This window comes from Papaver somniferum, chromosome 2, assembly GCF_003573695.1.
Source record: "Papaver somniferum cultivar HN1 chromosome 2, ASM357369v1, whole genome shotgun sequence".
NCBI lineage: Eukaryota > Viridiplantae > Streptophyta > Magnoliopsida > Ranunculales > Papaveraceae > Papaver > Papaver somniferum.
In genome coordinates this window covers 101,210,701-101,225,959 of record NC_039359.1, presented here as the reverse complement: position 1 = coordinate 101,225,959, position 15,259 = coordinate 101,210,701, and positions in this window count along the sequence as shown.

Here is a 15,259-nt window from a genome sequence, read left to right as displayed (position 1 = left end):
CTTTTTTTGTGTACTAGTAACAAAACGACACTTCAAGTATGGTATTGTATGTGTATCATTGTTTACCAAAGGTACAATGCAGAATCATGAGGAATATGACCAAAAATGCTAAGGAGCCCTTAAACTAGTTATTGTGCTATAACAATTAGTATAAGTTATTCTTAGTAGTTTTTTTTATGTATCATGGCTATCTTTTAATGCATCACATGCTTTTTACACTGTCAAGTATATTGTTTTCATTTAGATGACAGACAGTAATTGATTTGGACTGTTATCATTGCATTGTTCTGGTGTGGTATGCATTTTCTCATTTTATCTAATATCTTTTTAGGACAAACGAGCTGAAGGTATAGGAAAGATTGCTCGCCTTCAAAGGAGACAGCTTGTTGTCGAGGTTGAGAAAAGGATTATGCAATTCCAAACTTGCTTGGATAAAGGACAGATAAGGGTTGAACGTTGACAATTATCATGATATAGTATTTTATCATTTCAAGGTCAGTGCATTGCCAGACACTTAGCTTAGTTGTTTCATTTTTGTTTGAAATGAACAACTTGCTTTCATTTTTTTTTGTGCCTTTCCATTCTTGTTTAAATTGTTTAACCTAGATGTTGGGTAAATAGATGTGTAATTTCTAGTTACACAAGCTAAATAGATGTGTAATTTCTAGTTACACATGCTAATTAGATGTGTAATTTCTAGTTATACATGCTAATTAGATGTGTAACTTGTACTTACACATACTGATTGAATATGTAACTTCTGGCTTTAGTGATTGAATTACTGTTACACTAGTCGGATGCATGTGTAACTTACTGTTACACAAGTTACATGCATGTGTAAATTCTGATTACACATCTCTCTTCATAGTGTGTTTTTTTTATTACTTTAAGTTTGTTACATGGCATATGCTCTACAAATTCTTTTTTTTTTCTTCATCCCAACCTAATCCCATGGGTGTTTATTTTCTTTCAGATATCCAAGCATTTTGGAATCGAGGAAGACAAGAAGGGAAGAGAACATTTCTATTGTAGGATATCGTGACTTTTTTCTAAGATATATCGGCTTATTTCGAGGATTTCGTTTTACATATCTAGTTTTTTGACTCGTTTGTTGTGAATAACAAGCAATTACTATTATTGATAAACAAACAAACTATTGTAAATGAAATATTAAAGTAGTACATGTATTTTCTATGTGTAGTTTTGTTGTATAACTAATCATTACACATATATGCATGTGTAGCTTCTGCGTACACATGTGAAACTACTGAGCACACATCTATATACAAGTGTAACTTTGCTTTACACATGTCGTATGCATGTGTAATTTCTGGATACACATGCCATATGTTGGTGGTGGTTGGTGGTGGTGGAGGGAGGTGGTTGGCGGCGGTGGTTGTCAGTGGAAGTGGTGGTCGGAGGTGGTTGGTGGCGGTGGCTGGGGGCGGCGGTGGTGGTCAGAGGTGGTTGGTGGCGGTGGTGGTCAGAGGTGGCGGGTGGTGGTTGTCGGTGGTAGTTTGACGTTGGTGGTTGGTGGTGGCGGTGGTTGGTGGTGGCTGACGGTGGTGGTCGGAGGTGGTTTGACGGTGGTGGTCGAAGGTAGTGGTTGACGGTGGCTGACCGGAGGTGGCTGTCGGCGGTGGTGGTTGGTGTTCAGGGGTGAAATTAGGTTTGAGGTTCCACCCGTCCTAGCTAGCCAAATGACCTCACTTTACCAAGAATAGTAAGAGAGAGAATTGTCCTTCCATTATACCTTGTTTCTTCTTTATATAAACTTTCCAAAAGCCCCTTCCTTTTATGACATCATATCATGTGTCCTACACTTCTTTAATTACTACTAATGCGATTCCTTCTCTAATAAGACCTCCTACTTTCCTACCAATTCCTCTCTTATCATTTCCATCTAATGGACACTTTCTTGGTGGACTTGGGCTTTAGTCCCCATGTCTCATGTTGGGTTTGCCTCCCTTTTGAGGGCACACTAGCCTGGCTAAGGGGTAGTATTTTTCATGTATCAACATTAATCCCCTGACTATTGGGTCAATTGCTAAATGACCCGATAGTCATAAAAATATTCTTTCGGCGCCTCTCCCTTTATAGACAGTTGAAATGAGTATTTTCTTCCCCCTTAACTCCACGATCATGGAGGACGTTTCAGTTTCCGCCGGTTGTCATTCCCTCTGCATAACTGCCACGTTCAATCCCTAAGATTCTCTATATATAGGGGATCAGTTTGTTTCCCCTTCATCTCTCTTTTTTTCTTTATTTTGAACATACCATATGCTTGCCATGTCTAGAAATTCTACCAATAGTTCGTCCGACGAGTCCAGTGATTCTGGGGAAACCATGAAAGCAGGTTCCGAGGAGACTTAATACTCGGATCAAGACGAGATTCTCTTACCCATCCCGGCGGATGGTAGATCATACTCGATCGCGGAGCTTACGAGCGGGCCTGCTCTGAAACGTGCGTTGAGACTTAGAGAACTTCGTGGAGGTAAGCGCGTTTTTCCCCTTGAATAAATCTTAGTTCCTCTCCTTCTAAACCCTCCTGTATTACCTTATCCTTTCGCCCCTGGATGGCTCTTGCGACCCGAGTCAGAGAATATGGACGCATTTGCATTCAAAACGGTGCCGCGGATGGCCATTCATCGTGGCGACTATGATCTTTCCCTTATCGACATTCGATCCAAATCAAAGACTCATCCATTATGGCCACACTAGGAGTCCCGTATACTCTCCAATCCCAGTCACGCGGTTGTTCTTCGTAAAGCGGGTATTGATGAAGCTATAAACTCGTCTCTTAAACGGGAAGTGAAGAGGTGTATACGTGACCTAAAACGGCTCTTTTGTCACTGGTCTTTCCCCTTTCATACCCTTTTTACAGCATGGGGGGAACCAACCATTTTTTTAGAGGATATAGTCTCCCTCACCGGGCTACCACTCCATGGTAGTCATTCATAAGATGAGGCGGTCGTCTATGGAGCGCTTGCTGATGAGGATAAAAAGTTGTGCAGTTATTTGCTGAAATGTAAGGATGATTCACGTTGTGAACTGGTACGGAAAGACCAGGTGCCGCAGAGGCGAAGTGATACCAAGAAGGCCGCCGGCTTAGACGGGAAAGGGGGGTCTTCGTCCGCCGTGAAGGGGAAGGCTAAATGGGTTGAAGAGAAAAAGGTTCTTTCATCACGTTCAACAGGCGAGCGACTACTATCTGGCTCTATCCGCGCCTATGAGGCGATTCATCGCTCATCGACTCCAACAGAAGCTGATTCTGAAATGGTCGTTAAAACCAATCGTCGTGCTTCTTTTCCTCTTTGGTTGAAGTACTGGGATCTGCGACCAGTTGATGGGAAAGTTCTTCCTCCTAAGCGAAAAGAGAAAAAACCCCGCGGAATTAGCCGCTTTCATCTTACTTTGGCTTTGTCATGATGTGTTTGAATACAGTCCCCAGGACACTATTAAAGGAGAGCTCGTTCCCATGGCAGTCTTATTATCCCGTGGTGTTTCTTTCCCGCTTGCACCAATGTTCCTAGGTGGCCTGTATCATCATCAGGATTTGTTTTGTCAAGATCTTCAGATGGTAGGCTCATCCCACAATATATAGACCTATATCCCTGCTTCTCTTTATGCAAGCGTGGTATTGGGAGCATGTTCCTCCGTGCGCGCATGTACCTAATGAGTTAGCGATTCATCGTGAGGAAGATGTTAGGCAAGACGGGGATTCGGTCAAGAAGCTTCCCATTGTTTACGGCTACTCACGGATGGCTCTTTGGAACCTTAAGGGGAAAATACCTAAAGGAGACCTCGGCAAGCACTTGGACGTGGCTAAGGATTTTGAACCGTTTCCTTACCAAGACGGTCGATCAGGTCCGACGTTTTATGATTTCACTGCACCCTTTGATGTGGAGTTGGATTCGACAAAACTTTTGTCAGAAGCATATTTTGACTCGGAAATGGTCGTGCTGCCTGGTTATCTCCCCGGTTTTCATGCTGGTAAGTTCATTGCTATGTCTTACAACCTTGATCGTGCAGATCGGCAAGTTGGGCTCGACCGAGGGGTTCCCCATAGGTTTCCTCCTTCAGGAAGCTCTGATATTGGGGATGTCATCGCTAGCTTCAATTTTTATGTTTTCTAAGGGGCGACCCGTCTGTCCGATCGAGGAATCAATTTTTCATTCAAACAGCCTATCCTCGTTCGTCCCTTAGTGATTACTGAAAGGGCCCACGAGTACCATGATTTCTTGCGGCGCCGAGCTCTGAATTTTCTTTTGCGCGAATCGTCTCCTCCTCGTGATTTGTCAGTTCAGGACCTCCGAGCGCTTCATGCATCTGGCCGAATTAAACTTGATGATATTGTGGCTGATGAACATCGTCTTGTTCCAGCCAACAAAGGCCTCTCCTTGGAGCCCTTAGTGACTTCTTGGGATCCTCCTGAGGGTCACGAGCATGCGAAGCCGATGAAAGGGGAATTTTCCGATCGTAAGCCTCCGGAATAGATGTGAGATCGTATGCTATCCCTTTAGCGCCACAGGTACTTGTTGTCTCTTTTGCATTGCGTTTTGGTTATTCATTGTTACGCATCCCCTCTTTATTTTGATGAAATGAGTGGAGGGAATTACCTTCTCAGGGAGTTCCTCCTTCCAATCTCCTAGGGTGGAAGCCACCTTCTTACGTGATGGAAGAGTATCTGAACATTCCCGAATGTGATTGGACTGAGAGGAGTCTAAGGAAGAAAGCTAAGTGAGAGGCAGCCCAAAGAAGCGCCCTTGCTCTTCTACTAATACCTCGTCTTTGCAGCCTCAGTAGAGCCATTGGAGGAGCGCGTCACAGCCTCCCGTGGACGCAAGTAGCATCATAACCCCTTCATTTGTAGACTAGCTGAGGAGTCTGGGGGTTAGTCTTCCCAAAGGAGCTGGTTGGGTATCTCCGCGCCTTCATGTATCATCAGTTCATCCCCTTCGGTTCGAAACCGTCCGCGGTCGGGGCGAACCTCCGGTGTCTCCAAGTGTCGTTCTACAATCAATGAGTCCATCTGGGTCTAACCGGTCGGTTTTCGGTGGGTCTTCATCCCACGTGGCATTAACCGTTAATGATCCTGCAGGTGACTTCTTATTTAGTACGTGTATTCGTTCTTATTATTCTCCCTTTCTCCTCTCTCACTTATTTTTATAAATCTGAGTTGTCTTTTTAATGGTGATCATTTCTCATTTATCAGACTCCTCTAGTGGCTCTGAGTCGTCCTCTAGTTCCTCTGCTTCTCGCTCTAAAGCCACTGATATTCTGCCAGATTCGTTAATTCCTGAGGTTAGTCTCTTTTCTCTTTCTTTTTTTGCGTTTACTTATCGCTACTTTCTTATGTTGACATATTGTCATTGGCGTCAGGATATGGGTAAGAAGCGCAAGGAAATTATTAAGCCTGACACGGATGATGTGCGGCGCGTAGTCCCAGCAGTGATGGGTCTGCTAAACACGCTAAGATGGATGGTGGTAGCTTGTCTACCCCTTCAGAGAAGCAAACTGATGCTCCTGCTTCTGACATACCAACCATCCCCGTTGTGTCAGAAGACTCTGAAGACGCACGATTTCGTTTCCCTTTGGTGGTGAGTGCGTCGATGCCGGGGTAGACCCTACTACCCACACCCTTGTCCATGGCTTCTGGGTTTCGACTGATTATGCTGCCACTTATAGGGACATCGTCGAGCGTGGTGGTGGTCATATGGCGAAGGAGGGTCTTTTGGGCATCCGCATTTTGTGCTATATGACTGGAAATCTTTTGGAAATCGCGATCCGTCTTACGCCCGTAGGGGATGATCATGTTGATGCAATGACGTTACGTGGCTGGGAAACTACTGTGCAGTCCCCGCTTAATGTTAAGTTTTCGATAACGTAGTTGGATGAGCTGTTGGCACAGGTGAACGGCCGAAATGACCCTCGTGGTCGGCTCACGAGTCAAATTTCTCAGTTAGAGGGGAAGCTGGAGAAGTGCATGGAGACAACTTCTAGCAAGAAAGAGGTGCTGGATCTGTTACTTGCTGATGTTGGCGTGGCCACTTACGAGGTGTTACGGGCTGAGACTGCGGAAGTAACAGTTCGCGCTGAGCTTGAGAGAAGCAGCAAGAGTTGGATATGCTCTAATTTGTTTGAAGCGCTTCGCCCTTGGGTTTTCCTTTATTTTGCTTTGTTGAACTTGTCTTTCAAGTGCTGTACTTGCTTGTTTGTTTTTGGATTGTAGGATATTGTGGTGTTTGACTAGTTGTTTCTGTTGTTGGTATTTTTTTTATACTTGTTTAATTCTCCTTTATTATTATTGGGTGGTATGTGAGGTTGGTAAAGACGCGCCTACCTTTTTTTTATTTGTTGAGGTGTTGGGGTGGGAGGTCATTGGTGAAACACGCGTACTCCCTCTCTTTTTATTTAATAGGTATCGGGTGGGATGGGCGTCAGTCAAGGGCGCATGTTCTTCCTTTCTTATGGATTACCCTTAGCACTTCTTGGATGTCAGTCGGTCAGGCGCCCGTGGCTGACCTGAGACCATTCGTAGATTTATCAGTCAATCAGGCGCTTTTGGCTAACCTGAGACCATTTGTAGGTTTGTCAGTCAATAAGGCGCCTTTGGATGACCTGAGACCTTTTGTGGATTTGTCAATCAATCAGGCGCCTTTGGCTAACCCGAGACCTTTTGTAGATTTGTCAGTTGATCAGGCGCCCTTGGCTGACCTGAGACCATTTATAGATTTTTCAGTCAACCAGGCGCTTTTGGCTAACCTGAGACCTTTTGTAGATTCGTCATTCGATCAGGCTCCTTTGGCTAACCCGAGAACCTTTTGTAGATTCGTCAGTCAATCAGGCGCCCTTGGATAACCTGAGACTTTTTGTATATTTGTCAGCCGATCAGGCGCCTTTGGATGACCTGAGATCTTTTGTATATTTGTCAGTCGATCAGGCGCCTTTGGCTGACCTGAGACCTTTTGTAGATTTATTAGTCGATAAGGCGCCCTTGGCTAACCTGAGACCTTTTGTAAATTTGTCAGTCAATTAGGCGCCCTTGGCTGACCTGAGGCCTTTTGTAGATTTGTAAGTCTATCAGGCGCCCTTGGCTAACCTGAGACCTTTTGTAGATTTGTCAGTCAATCAGGCGTCCTTGGCTAACCAGAGACCTTTTGTAGATTTGTCAGTCAATCAGGCGCCCTTGGCTAACCTAAGACCTTTTGTAAATTTGTCAGTCTATCAGGCGCCTTTGGCTGACCTGAGACCTTTTGTAGATTTGTCAGTCAATCAGGCGCCCTCTTCTCCTCTCTTTCACATCAATAACAAGGGAAAGGGTCATGCTCGATTTTTTGCTTGGCTGGCCCGAGTTCTGCAGAGGCGTGCTTTCGTTCAAATATACTCCTTATGGCGAGACGTTCTTCTGTCGGGTGTCCTAATCTTCGGTGATAGTGGCAGTATTTGGAAGAAATCTGATCCATCTTGTTGACGTCTACTACCGTCGGGGGGAGATGGATTTCTTCTCTGGTGACCCATTGGATAAGTAATTCAACCGCGCGCTCTTTAGTGCAACAGAGAGGAGGTGGTGGATTGAAGTCGCGCCTAGCCCCTCCATTTCTTCCTCGGCCTATTCCGCCAGTTCGGAATTGATGTCTTCTTTCACTGTTAGTGTTGGGTCTTACTTTGCGCGACTCCTCAGACGCGGTACTGACTGTATGGCGCCGAGTAGAGTCTATGTGTATTTCTTCTACACAATCGACAATCCTTTCAGGTGCTTCTTCTATCTCGACAAAGGTTTGGAATCTGAAGTTGATCAAATTCCCCTTGAAAGCTGGGATCATTCCCCGTACGCAAATCTCGACGAGTGTCTCTTCATTGATTTCTTCATGACAGTTTAGCGTCAGGCGCATGAATCGTAAGATATACTTTCCTATTTCTTCTCCTATCCGTTGTCCATTCTTGCTTAAATATATCGCCGTGATTTTCTTCTTAGCTGAGTAGCATTTCCAAAGGAAGAGTGTGGACGTGGTTGGCCAGGAATCTACACTTTCTTCCTTCAGGTTGTCATACCAAGTGAATGTCGTGCATGTGAGCGATTTGGGGAATTCTCTTAGGCATAACTTTCCATCGGAGGCTCTATCATTCATTGCTGATAGGAATCGGCTAAGATGTTCTCGGGCGTTTTCTTGTCCGTCATATGTCTTGAATTTGGAGATGTGTAGTCTTCGGGGTATTGGTATTTTCGGACATCCATCGGGTATGGGCTACTTATGCGACAATGGTTGCCTTGTTTCACCACACGATAGTTTTTCTCCAAATACTTCGCCATTTCTTTTTGTGACTTCGACATTGTCTCGTCGTCTTTGCACTTATCGCCCTTCGTCTTTTCTATGGGAGTGTTGTCATAGTTTTGAAAGTGGTAGTAAAGGTTCGTTGCTCGGACTTGTAAAGATTTAAAAATAAAAATATATACAAAAAATATTAACAATATGGGCAAGAGTACTGGGACTAAAGATTAGGCCATTTTTCATTTTCAAGTGGTTCAGAATTTAATTCTAGGCGATTATAGTTCAAAACAAAACAAATATTAACTCTAGTTTATTGCCAAGATAGATTTTATAAAATATTACTTGTATTTCTTAAGCATGGCATATCAAAAATCCCTAGGACTAAGCATACTCCATCAAATGAAATCACAAGTAATTAATTTAAAATCTTAATTCAATTAAAATTAGTGCAAAAAGTAAATAAAAGAATTAATGAAATTACCACATGGATGAAACTCGACCTCCTCCGTCGTCCCAGTGTTGGGTTTAGCTCATCATGATAAAAACACGCTCAAAGTATTTATTTATTGCTCAAAGGGTTTTTACAAGGATGAAAATGGAGATGAAATAATAAAACAGTGGATGTGCGACCCACAGAAAGCGTCCAAAATGAACGACACAGAAGAAGTGCTATTGTTGCTGTATCTCTAAGACCCACACCTACGACCCACGTTCGCGAGTCGTTTCACTGTTTATAAACGACTGCTACTGCTGGTCCGTTCTTCATGTTCTTCATCTTCATCACGAACAGCAGCAGCAACAGAGAGAATTCGCGATTCTTCCTCTGCAGCTTCCTCTCTTCTCCTCCCAACTCTCGACACCCCTGGTAGTCGACCCAAGGAGCCTTTATATACTCACATGCACTCTGAAATGCCTCACAATAACTCCAAATAATTCTTCTTTACTCGGGCAGTGAAGAGAGAATATTTTGAGATATTTTCTTTCTCCACGCGTTTCCATCTTTGATTCTTCCCTTTTTTAGACTTTATACGCATCAAACAATAGTTATAACTCTCCCAGATCATCTCAGCCATACGCAAACACAAGAAATCCCGTGAATAATTCTTCTCTGCACGTTCTCCCATGTTTCCAGTTCGTGGCTTCCCTAGCCTATTCTAGCCAAATTTAATCGACCACAACACTCGCAATAGATTTCTAAATGTCCCAGGAACAATACCACAAATTTTCAGCGATTTAATCTCCCTATAACACCTTCATTTTGTTGATTGAAAATCTTCCAGAGAGTAAAAATATTTTCCCGCCAAAAAGTTTATTTGAATTTGAGAAGAAGGAAGGGTGTCCCCTATCCTGAACTGGGGTGCGAATAGCAGGTGTCCAACTGAGGTGCCCCTTAACCAATAGTGAGAGTCCGAATAACAATTGTCCTTCAAGGTTGCCCCGGGCAACTTTTCGAGCTGATTTTTCCAAAATTGTTTATTTCCAAAAAATACCTAAAAACACACAAAACACCATAGTAAGGACAAAAACAAGTACTAATAATACGGACATTGAGGACAAATTAGACACAAAAATGTGTCTATCAAATACCCCCAAACTTATTATTTGCTAGTCCTCGAGCAAAACTAAAAAATAAAACCGAGTTAATCTCGGGTGGGTTTAACAGAGGTGTACCCACAAAAACCATGACTTCTAATTGGTCACAAGTATCCAAAGAGCTATGAGGACATACATATTCTCAACCTATCTCCCAGTAACTAGAATGCCAGAGAAATTAAAGGTGTCAGCTCTAAAGCTGACTGAAGAAAAGGGGAGACACATCCGCACGACTGCTAGATAAAGAGATATCCGCTACACAGCTAGATAAACATTGTAAGATGCGTCCGCTGCTTTACAGCTGGATAAGATTAGGAGAGAGATAAAGATGAGAGGGACATCTGCTACACAGCTGGACTAATTACGTGTGATGAGTTAAACCAGTGCTAGAAAGATCTTGTGCCAGATTGAAAGCAGACTAACAAAGCAACCAAAATGCATCTTTCTTCGACTCTCTCACAGTGCTCAGTAGAAATAACGTCTTCTTCGGTCTTCAACTGTTGATGATAAACTCTCGAACCTCATAGAATCTTGACAATTAACTCTTCTCTTCGATTTCTTGCTTGAATTATAAATTTCTTCTTCCCTATGGCCTTATTGAACAAAAAGAACGTAATGATGTTTTTTTTTTGTTTTTTTTTTTACAAGACAAAAATTTACATGGCCATGAGAGAAGGACTTTAGAACTTGGATATTCACAACTTGTGATGTCTTGATATCATGAACTTCAACAACTTATATCATTTGCTCTTGTACTTCTTGTAACTAAGTCTTCAACTTTGATTTTTTGAATTATTCTTTTCTATTGTTGCTTCTAAACCTTAAACGTCTTCAACTTTTTCATAAATTTTGATGTCACTCCGCTTGTTGATGATGATAAGTTTCTACTGAGAGAGAGTCGTAATACAGTAACTATGATTACATTGTGAGGTTGCTTTGTCTTTCTGGCATTTCCTGACCTACTTGCCTTTCCATCATGGATGGTTAGGTCCATCACGGTTACCCTCTAAAAGGAACAAGTTCTCTCCTGAATTTCAAAGATCTCAATGTCTTTTTCTCTAATGTCTCAATAAGTTGTTATCCCTAGCATTCCACTTTCTATCTTTTCGGTGAGAAACAGTATGTAAACTTAGCTAACCGGATACCATGTGACGCTAGAAGTTTCAAAAGTGCAACTAAAAAGTTCTTCCCCACCCCCAAACTTAAATCTAACATTGTCCTCGATGTTCTAAAGATAAAATTAAAAGCATGAACAATGAGAAACTGTTACCACTTGAAGAAAAAGAGTTAATGAAAGATATTACCATGTTGCATGAGATTGGGTTACCTCCCAAGAAGTGCTAAGTTTAAAGTCTTCAGCCAGACTTAGGAAAGGATTAGTCAACTCGAACCATAAAGTAACAGTCGAAATAACTGTGGGTCTTCAAAACGAAATAGAGCTGACCAAAGGAAACTACAATAATCCAAGAAAGTGAACAAGGATAGCATGCCCTTATCTAGTTTCCTGATTAAGATGTTTATATCTAATTGTGGTTCAGGTTCAGGTTCTATGAAAGGGTCTAAATAAAATATTTTCCTCGGATGCATTTCCTCATAGGTTGGATCCAAATTATTAGGTCCTAGAGTCTGGAAAAACTCAAATAAGAACTTAGAATCACAAAATAATAATAACCTAAATAACTGAGGATCCTCTTAGTCAATCAGGTTTGACTTACATAATTGACCACAGTGAGAGTAGTGGTCATTCTTAAGCAAATGTGTCGTTTCTAATTTCCTAAGGCATTTAGGTCTAGTCTCACAACTTAATATTCGACACATTTGGAATATAAACGTTCCCACAGTTGGAAGAAAACTATTTGGTGGGAAAACAAAGTCAATCTGGGGATCATATCCTGGGCAAACCACATCAACCAGAGGATGGGTTTCTAACGACTGAACTCCTTCATGGACATCATTAGGCTCGGGAAAACGAGTATGAAGGTAATCTTGTAAAATGGTCGAGGCACAGATATCAAGTCCTAAGTGTAGGGACTTTCTGAGAGTTAAAGGTAAGGCACTGGGGAAGTGATAATCACCCCCAAACTTAGAGTTTTCAGTGTCTCTAGATAGACCTCTAATTATTTCTTGAATTTCCGTATCTTCAGAGTCCTTAAAATATTCAAGAGATTCTTCTAAGTTATTATCAGGTAGTGCATCTTTACTCATCTCTACGGGTCTATCTTCTTCTTCCAAGACTATTGTTTCTAAGTCGTTAGACTCTAAAACAGTATTTTCGAAATGAACCCGTTCCTCTAAACCACTATCGGCTTCGTAATCAAAAGGAAAATCTACATCGTCTAAAACGGTGGTATCCCTAATCAAATCCTCTTCCTTTTGAATAGGTGAATAATCATAAAAATTATTTGGATTTGAACTAGAAATAATATAATCACTATACAGCTCAATTGGATTACTAGACTCCTGATCACTATGCCTACATATTTCAGATTCTTCATTACTGCTATCCTCATCATCATAGTACGAAGATGATTGAACCTTATCTAAATAAGTAGTGTCTTTTATTTTAACCTCGTCCTCTAAATTAGGCAAATATTCACTATTTACATCAAGGGTAAAATTGGAAACACTATTTTGGAAATTTAGATCTTTTAGAGAAGTTCTATTTTGGGTCTCTAACAAAAGATTTTGGGCCGAATCACTTGAATTCCATATGGTATCGTGTATAGAAGGTTCACTCATGGGTGCATTTTGTTTTTTAATTTCTAACACAAACCTATTTGTATTCTCAGTTAATTGTTTGAGAGACTCTTCTAGAGGAAGAACAGGTTCAGAAGGATCATAATAGGGACTAGTTTTCAATAGTTTGATTGTATCCTCTAGAGACGAAGAACTAGTACTATAATCTTCTTGCTCGTAAGACTGATGCATGTGTGGATAGTAATTGAGCTCACCAGGGTATGACCCATATCCTTCCAAAGGATGGCGTTCCCAACCACTATTCCCAACATGGTCATAAAAAGGATGATGTCCATATTCAAATTCAGGTCGATACTCATTGTATTGGCTTCTATCATACCAGTTCGACATTCTTAATTGCAAGGGAATTCTACACAACCACAAACAAGGCCGACTTGACTCCACCAAAACAAACCTAAAGATTTCTAGCAAACAAAAAGCATGATGGCTCCACTTAAATTGTTTCTAGACCAGCTTCTATCTTTCGAAAGGGAATTCGTTGCAATTTGAGCAAACCCCTCTGGAACCAATCCGAATCAAAGTAAGTTGAACTGAGGCGAGGGAAGCTCAGTGGAGCTTTGATACCCAAGGCCTCACCGCTATCACAAGGCGGCGCAGTCACGCATTCAACTCACAGAAACCATCATGAACTTTGGAGTGTGCTTAAAGAGCAACCAATATTTTTCGAACGAGTTTCCTATTAAGCTCGTTACCCTATCGGTCTCGTTCTATTCCAAATTTTAAGCTTGGGTTCGCGTTAGGTTTCGTTTTCCTAAGGCGGGCAAGAAGGGAGCAGTGATGAAATCCGAACCCTTATCTTGTATTGGCCAGGCCTTTCCCTTTACTAGGAATTTAAAAACAGTCCAAATTCGTCCTCAATCAATGAATCACCTTAAGGAATACAGTAACTCGCTTACAGGAGATTCGCGAGTGTTTCGATGGACTTACCTCCCGTACCAGACGGGGGATGAAACGTTGAAGTCGACTCGGGCCACGACTCCTATGTCATGTACGAACCCGAGGGGCCGAGACGATATAGTAATCGTCGTCCTTCCCTGCACACAGTTTATATAAATTTTTTTTTTTTAATAATACCCTTCCGTAGGGTTAAAAAAAATAAAGTCCAATTGTTTAAAGTCCAAAGTCCAAAATAAATAAAAAAAATTAAAATTACAGTTTTCCTCACACACTCTAAAAAAATTAAAAATTAAAAATTAAATCCTAAAATTATCCTTTTTTCTTCTCTTTTCGCTTTAAGTTTTTTCCTCTCCAAGTCCTTAGTGCTCCACTTCGAACCTGTAAATCAAAGAAAAAAAAGACAAAGTAAAAAGGAACAAATAATAAAAAATAAAAAATAAACCTAAAAAATAAAAAAAAAATCTATATACAAGTCCGCGTCGGCGGCGCCATTTTGTTATAGTTTTGAAAGTGGTAGTAAAGGTTCGTTGATCGGACTTGTAAAGATTTAAAAATAAAAATATATACAAAAAATATTAACAATATGGGCAAGAGTACTGGGACTAAAGATTCGGCCATTTTTCATTTTCAAGTGGTTCAGAATTTAATTCTAGGCGATTATAGTTCAAAACAAAACAAATATTAACTCTAGTTTATTGCCAAGATAGATTTTATAAAATATTACTTGTATTTCTTAAGCATGGCATATCAAAAATCCCTAGGACTAAGCATACTCCATCAAATGAAATCACAAGTAATTAATTTAAAATCTTAATTCAATTAAAATTAGTGCAAAAAGTAAATAAAAGAATTAATGAAATTACCACATGGATGAAACTCGACCTCCTCCGTCGTCCCAGTGTTGGGTTTAGCTCATCATGATAAAAACACGCTCAAAGTATTTATTTATTGCTCAAAGGGTTTTTACAAGGATGAAAATGGAGATGAAATAATAAAACAGTGGATGTGCGACCCACAGAAAGCGTCCAAAATGAACGACACAGAAGAAGTGCTATTGTTGCTGTATCTCTAAGACCCACACCTACGACCCACGTTCGCGAGTCGTTTCACTGTTTATAAACGACTGCTTGCTGGTCCGTTCTTCATGTTCTTCATCTTCATCACGAACAGCAGCAGCAGCAGAGAGAATTCGTGATTCTTCCTCTGCAGCTTCCTCTCTTCTCCTCCCAACTCTCGACACCCCTGGTAGTCGACCCAAGGAGCCTTTATATACTCACATGCACGCTGAAATCCCTCACAATAACTCCAAATAATTCTTCTTTACTCGGGCAGTGAAGAGAGAATATTTTGAGATATTTTCTTTCTCCACGCGTTTCCAGCTCTGATTCTTCCCTTTTTTAGACTTTATACGCATCAAACAATAGTTATAACTCTCCCAGATCATCTCAGCCATACGCAAACACAAGAAATCCCGTGAATAATTCTTCTCTGCACGTTCTCCCCTGTTTCCAGTTCGTGGCTTCCCTAGCCAATTCTAGCCAAATTTAATCGACCACAACACTCGCAATAGATTTCTAAATGTCCCAGGAACAATACCACAAATTTTCAGCGATTTAATCTCCCTATAACACCTTCATTTTGTTGATTGAAAATCTTCCAGAGAGTAAAAATATTTTCCCACCAAAAGGTTTATTTGAATTTGAGAAGAAGGAAGGGTGTCCCCTATCCTGAACTGGGGT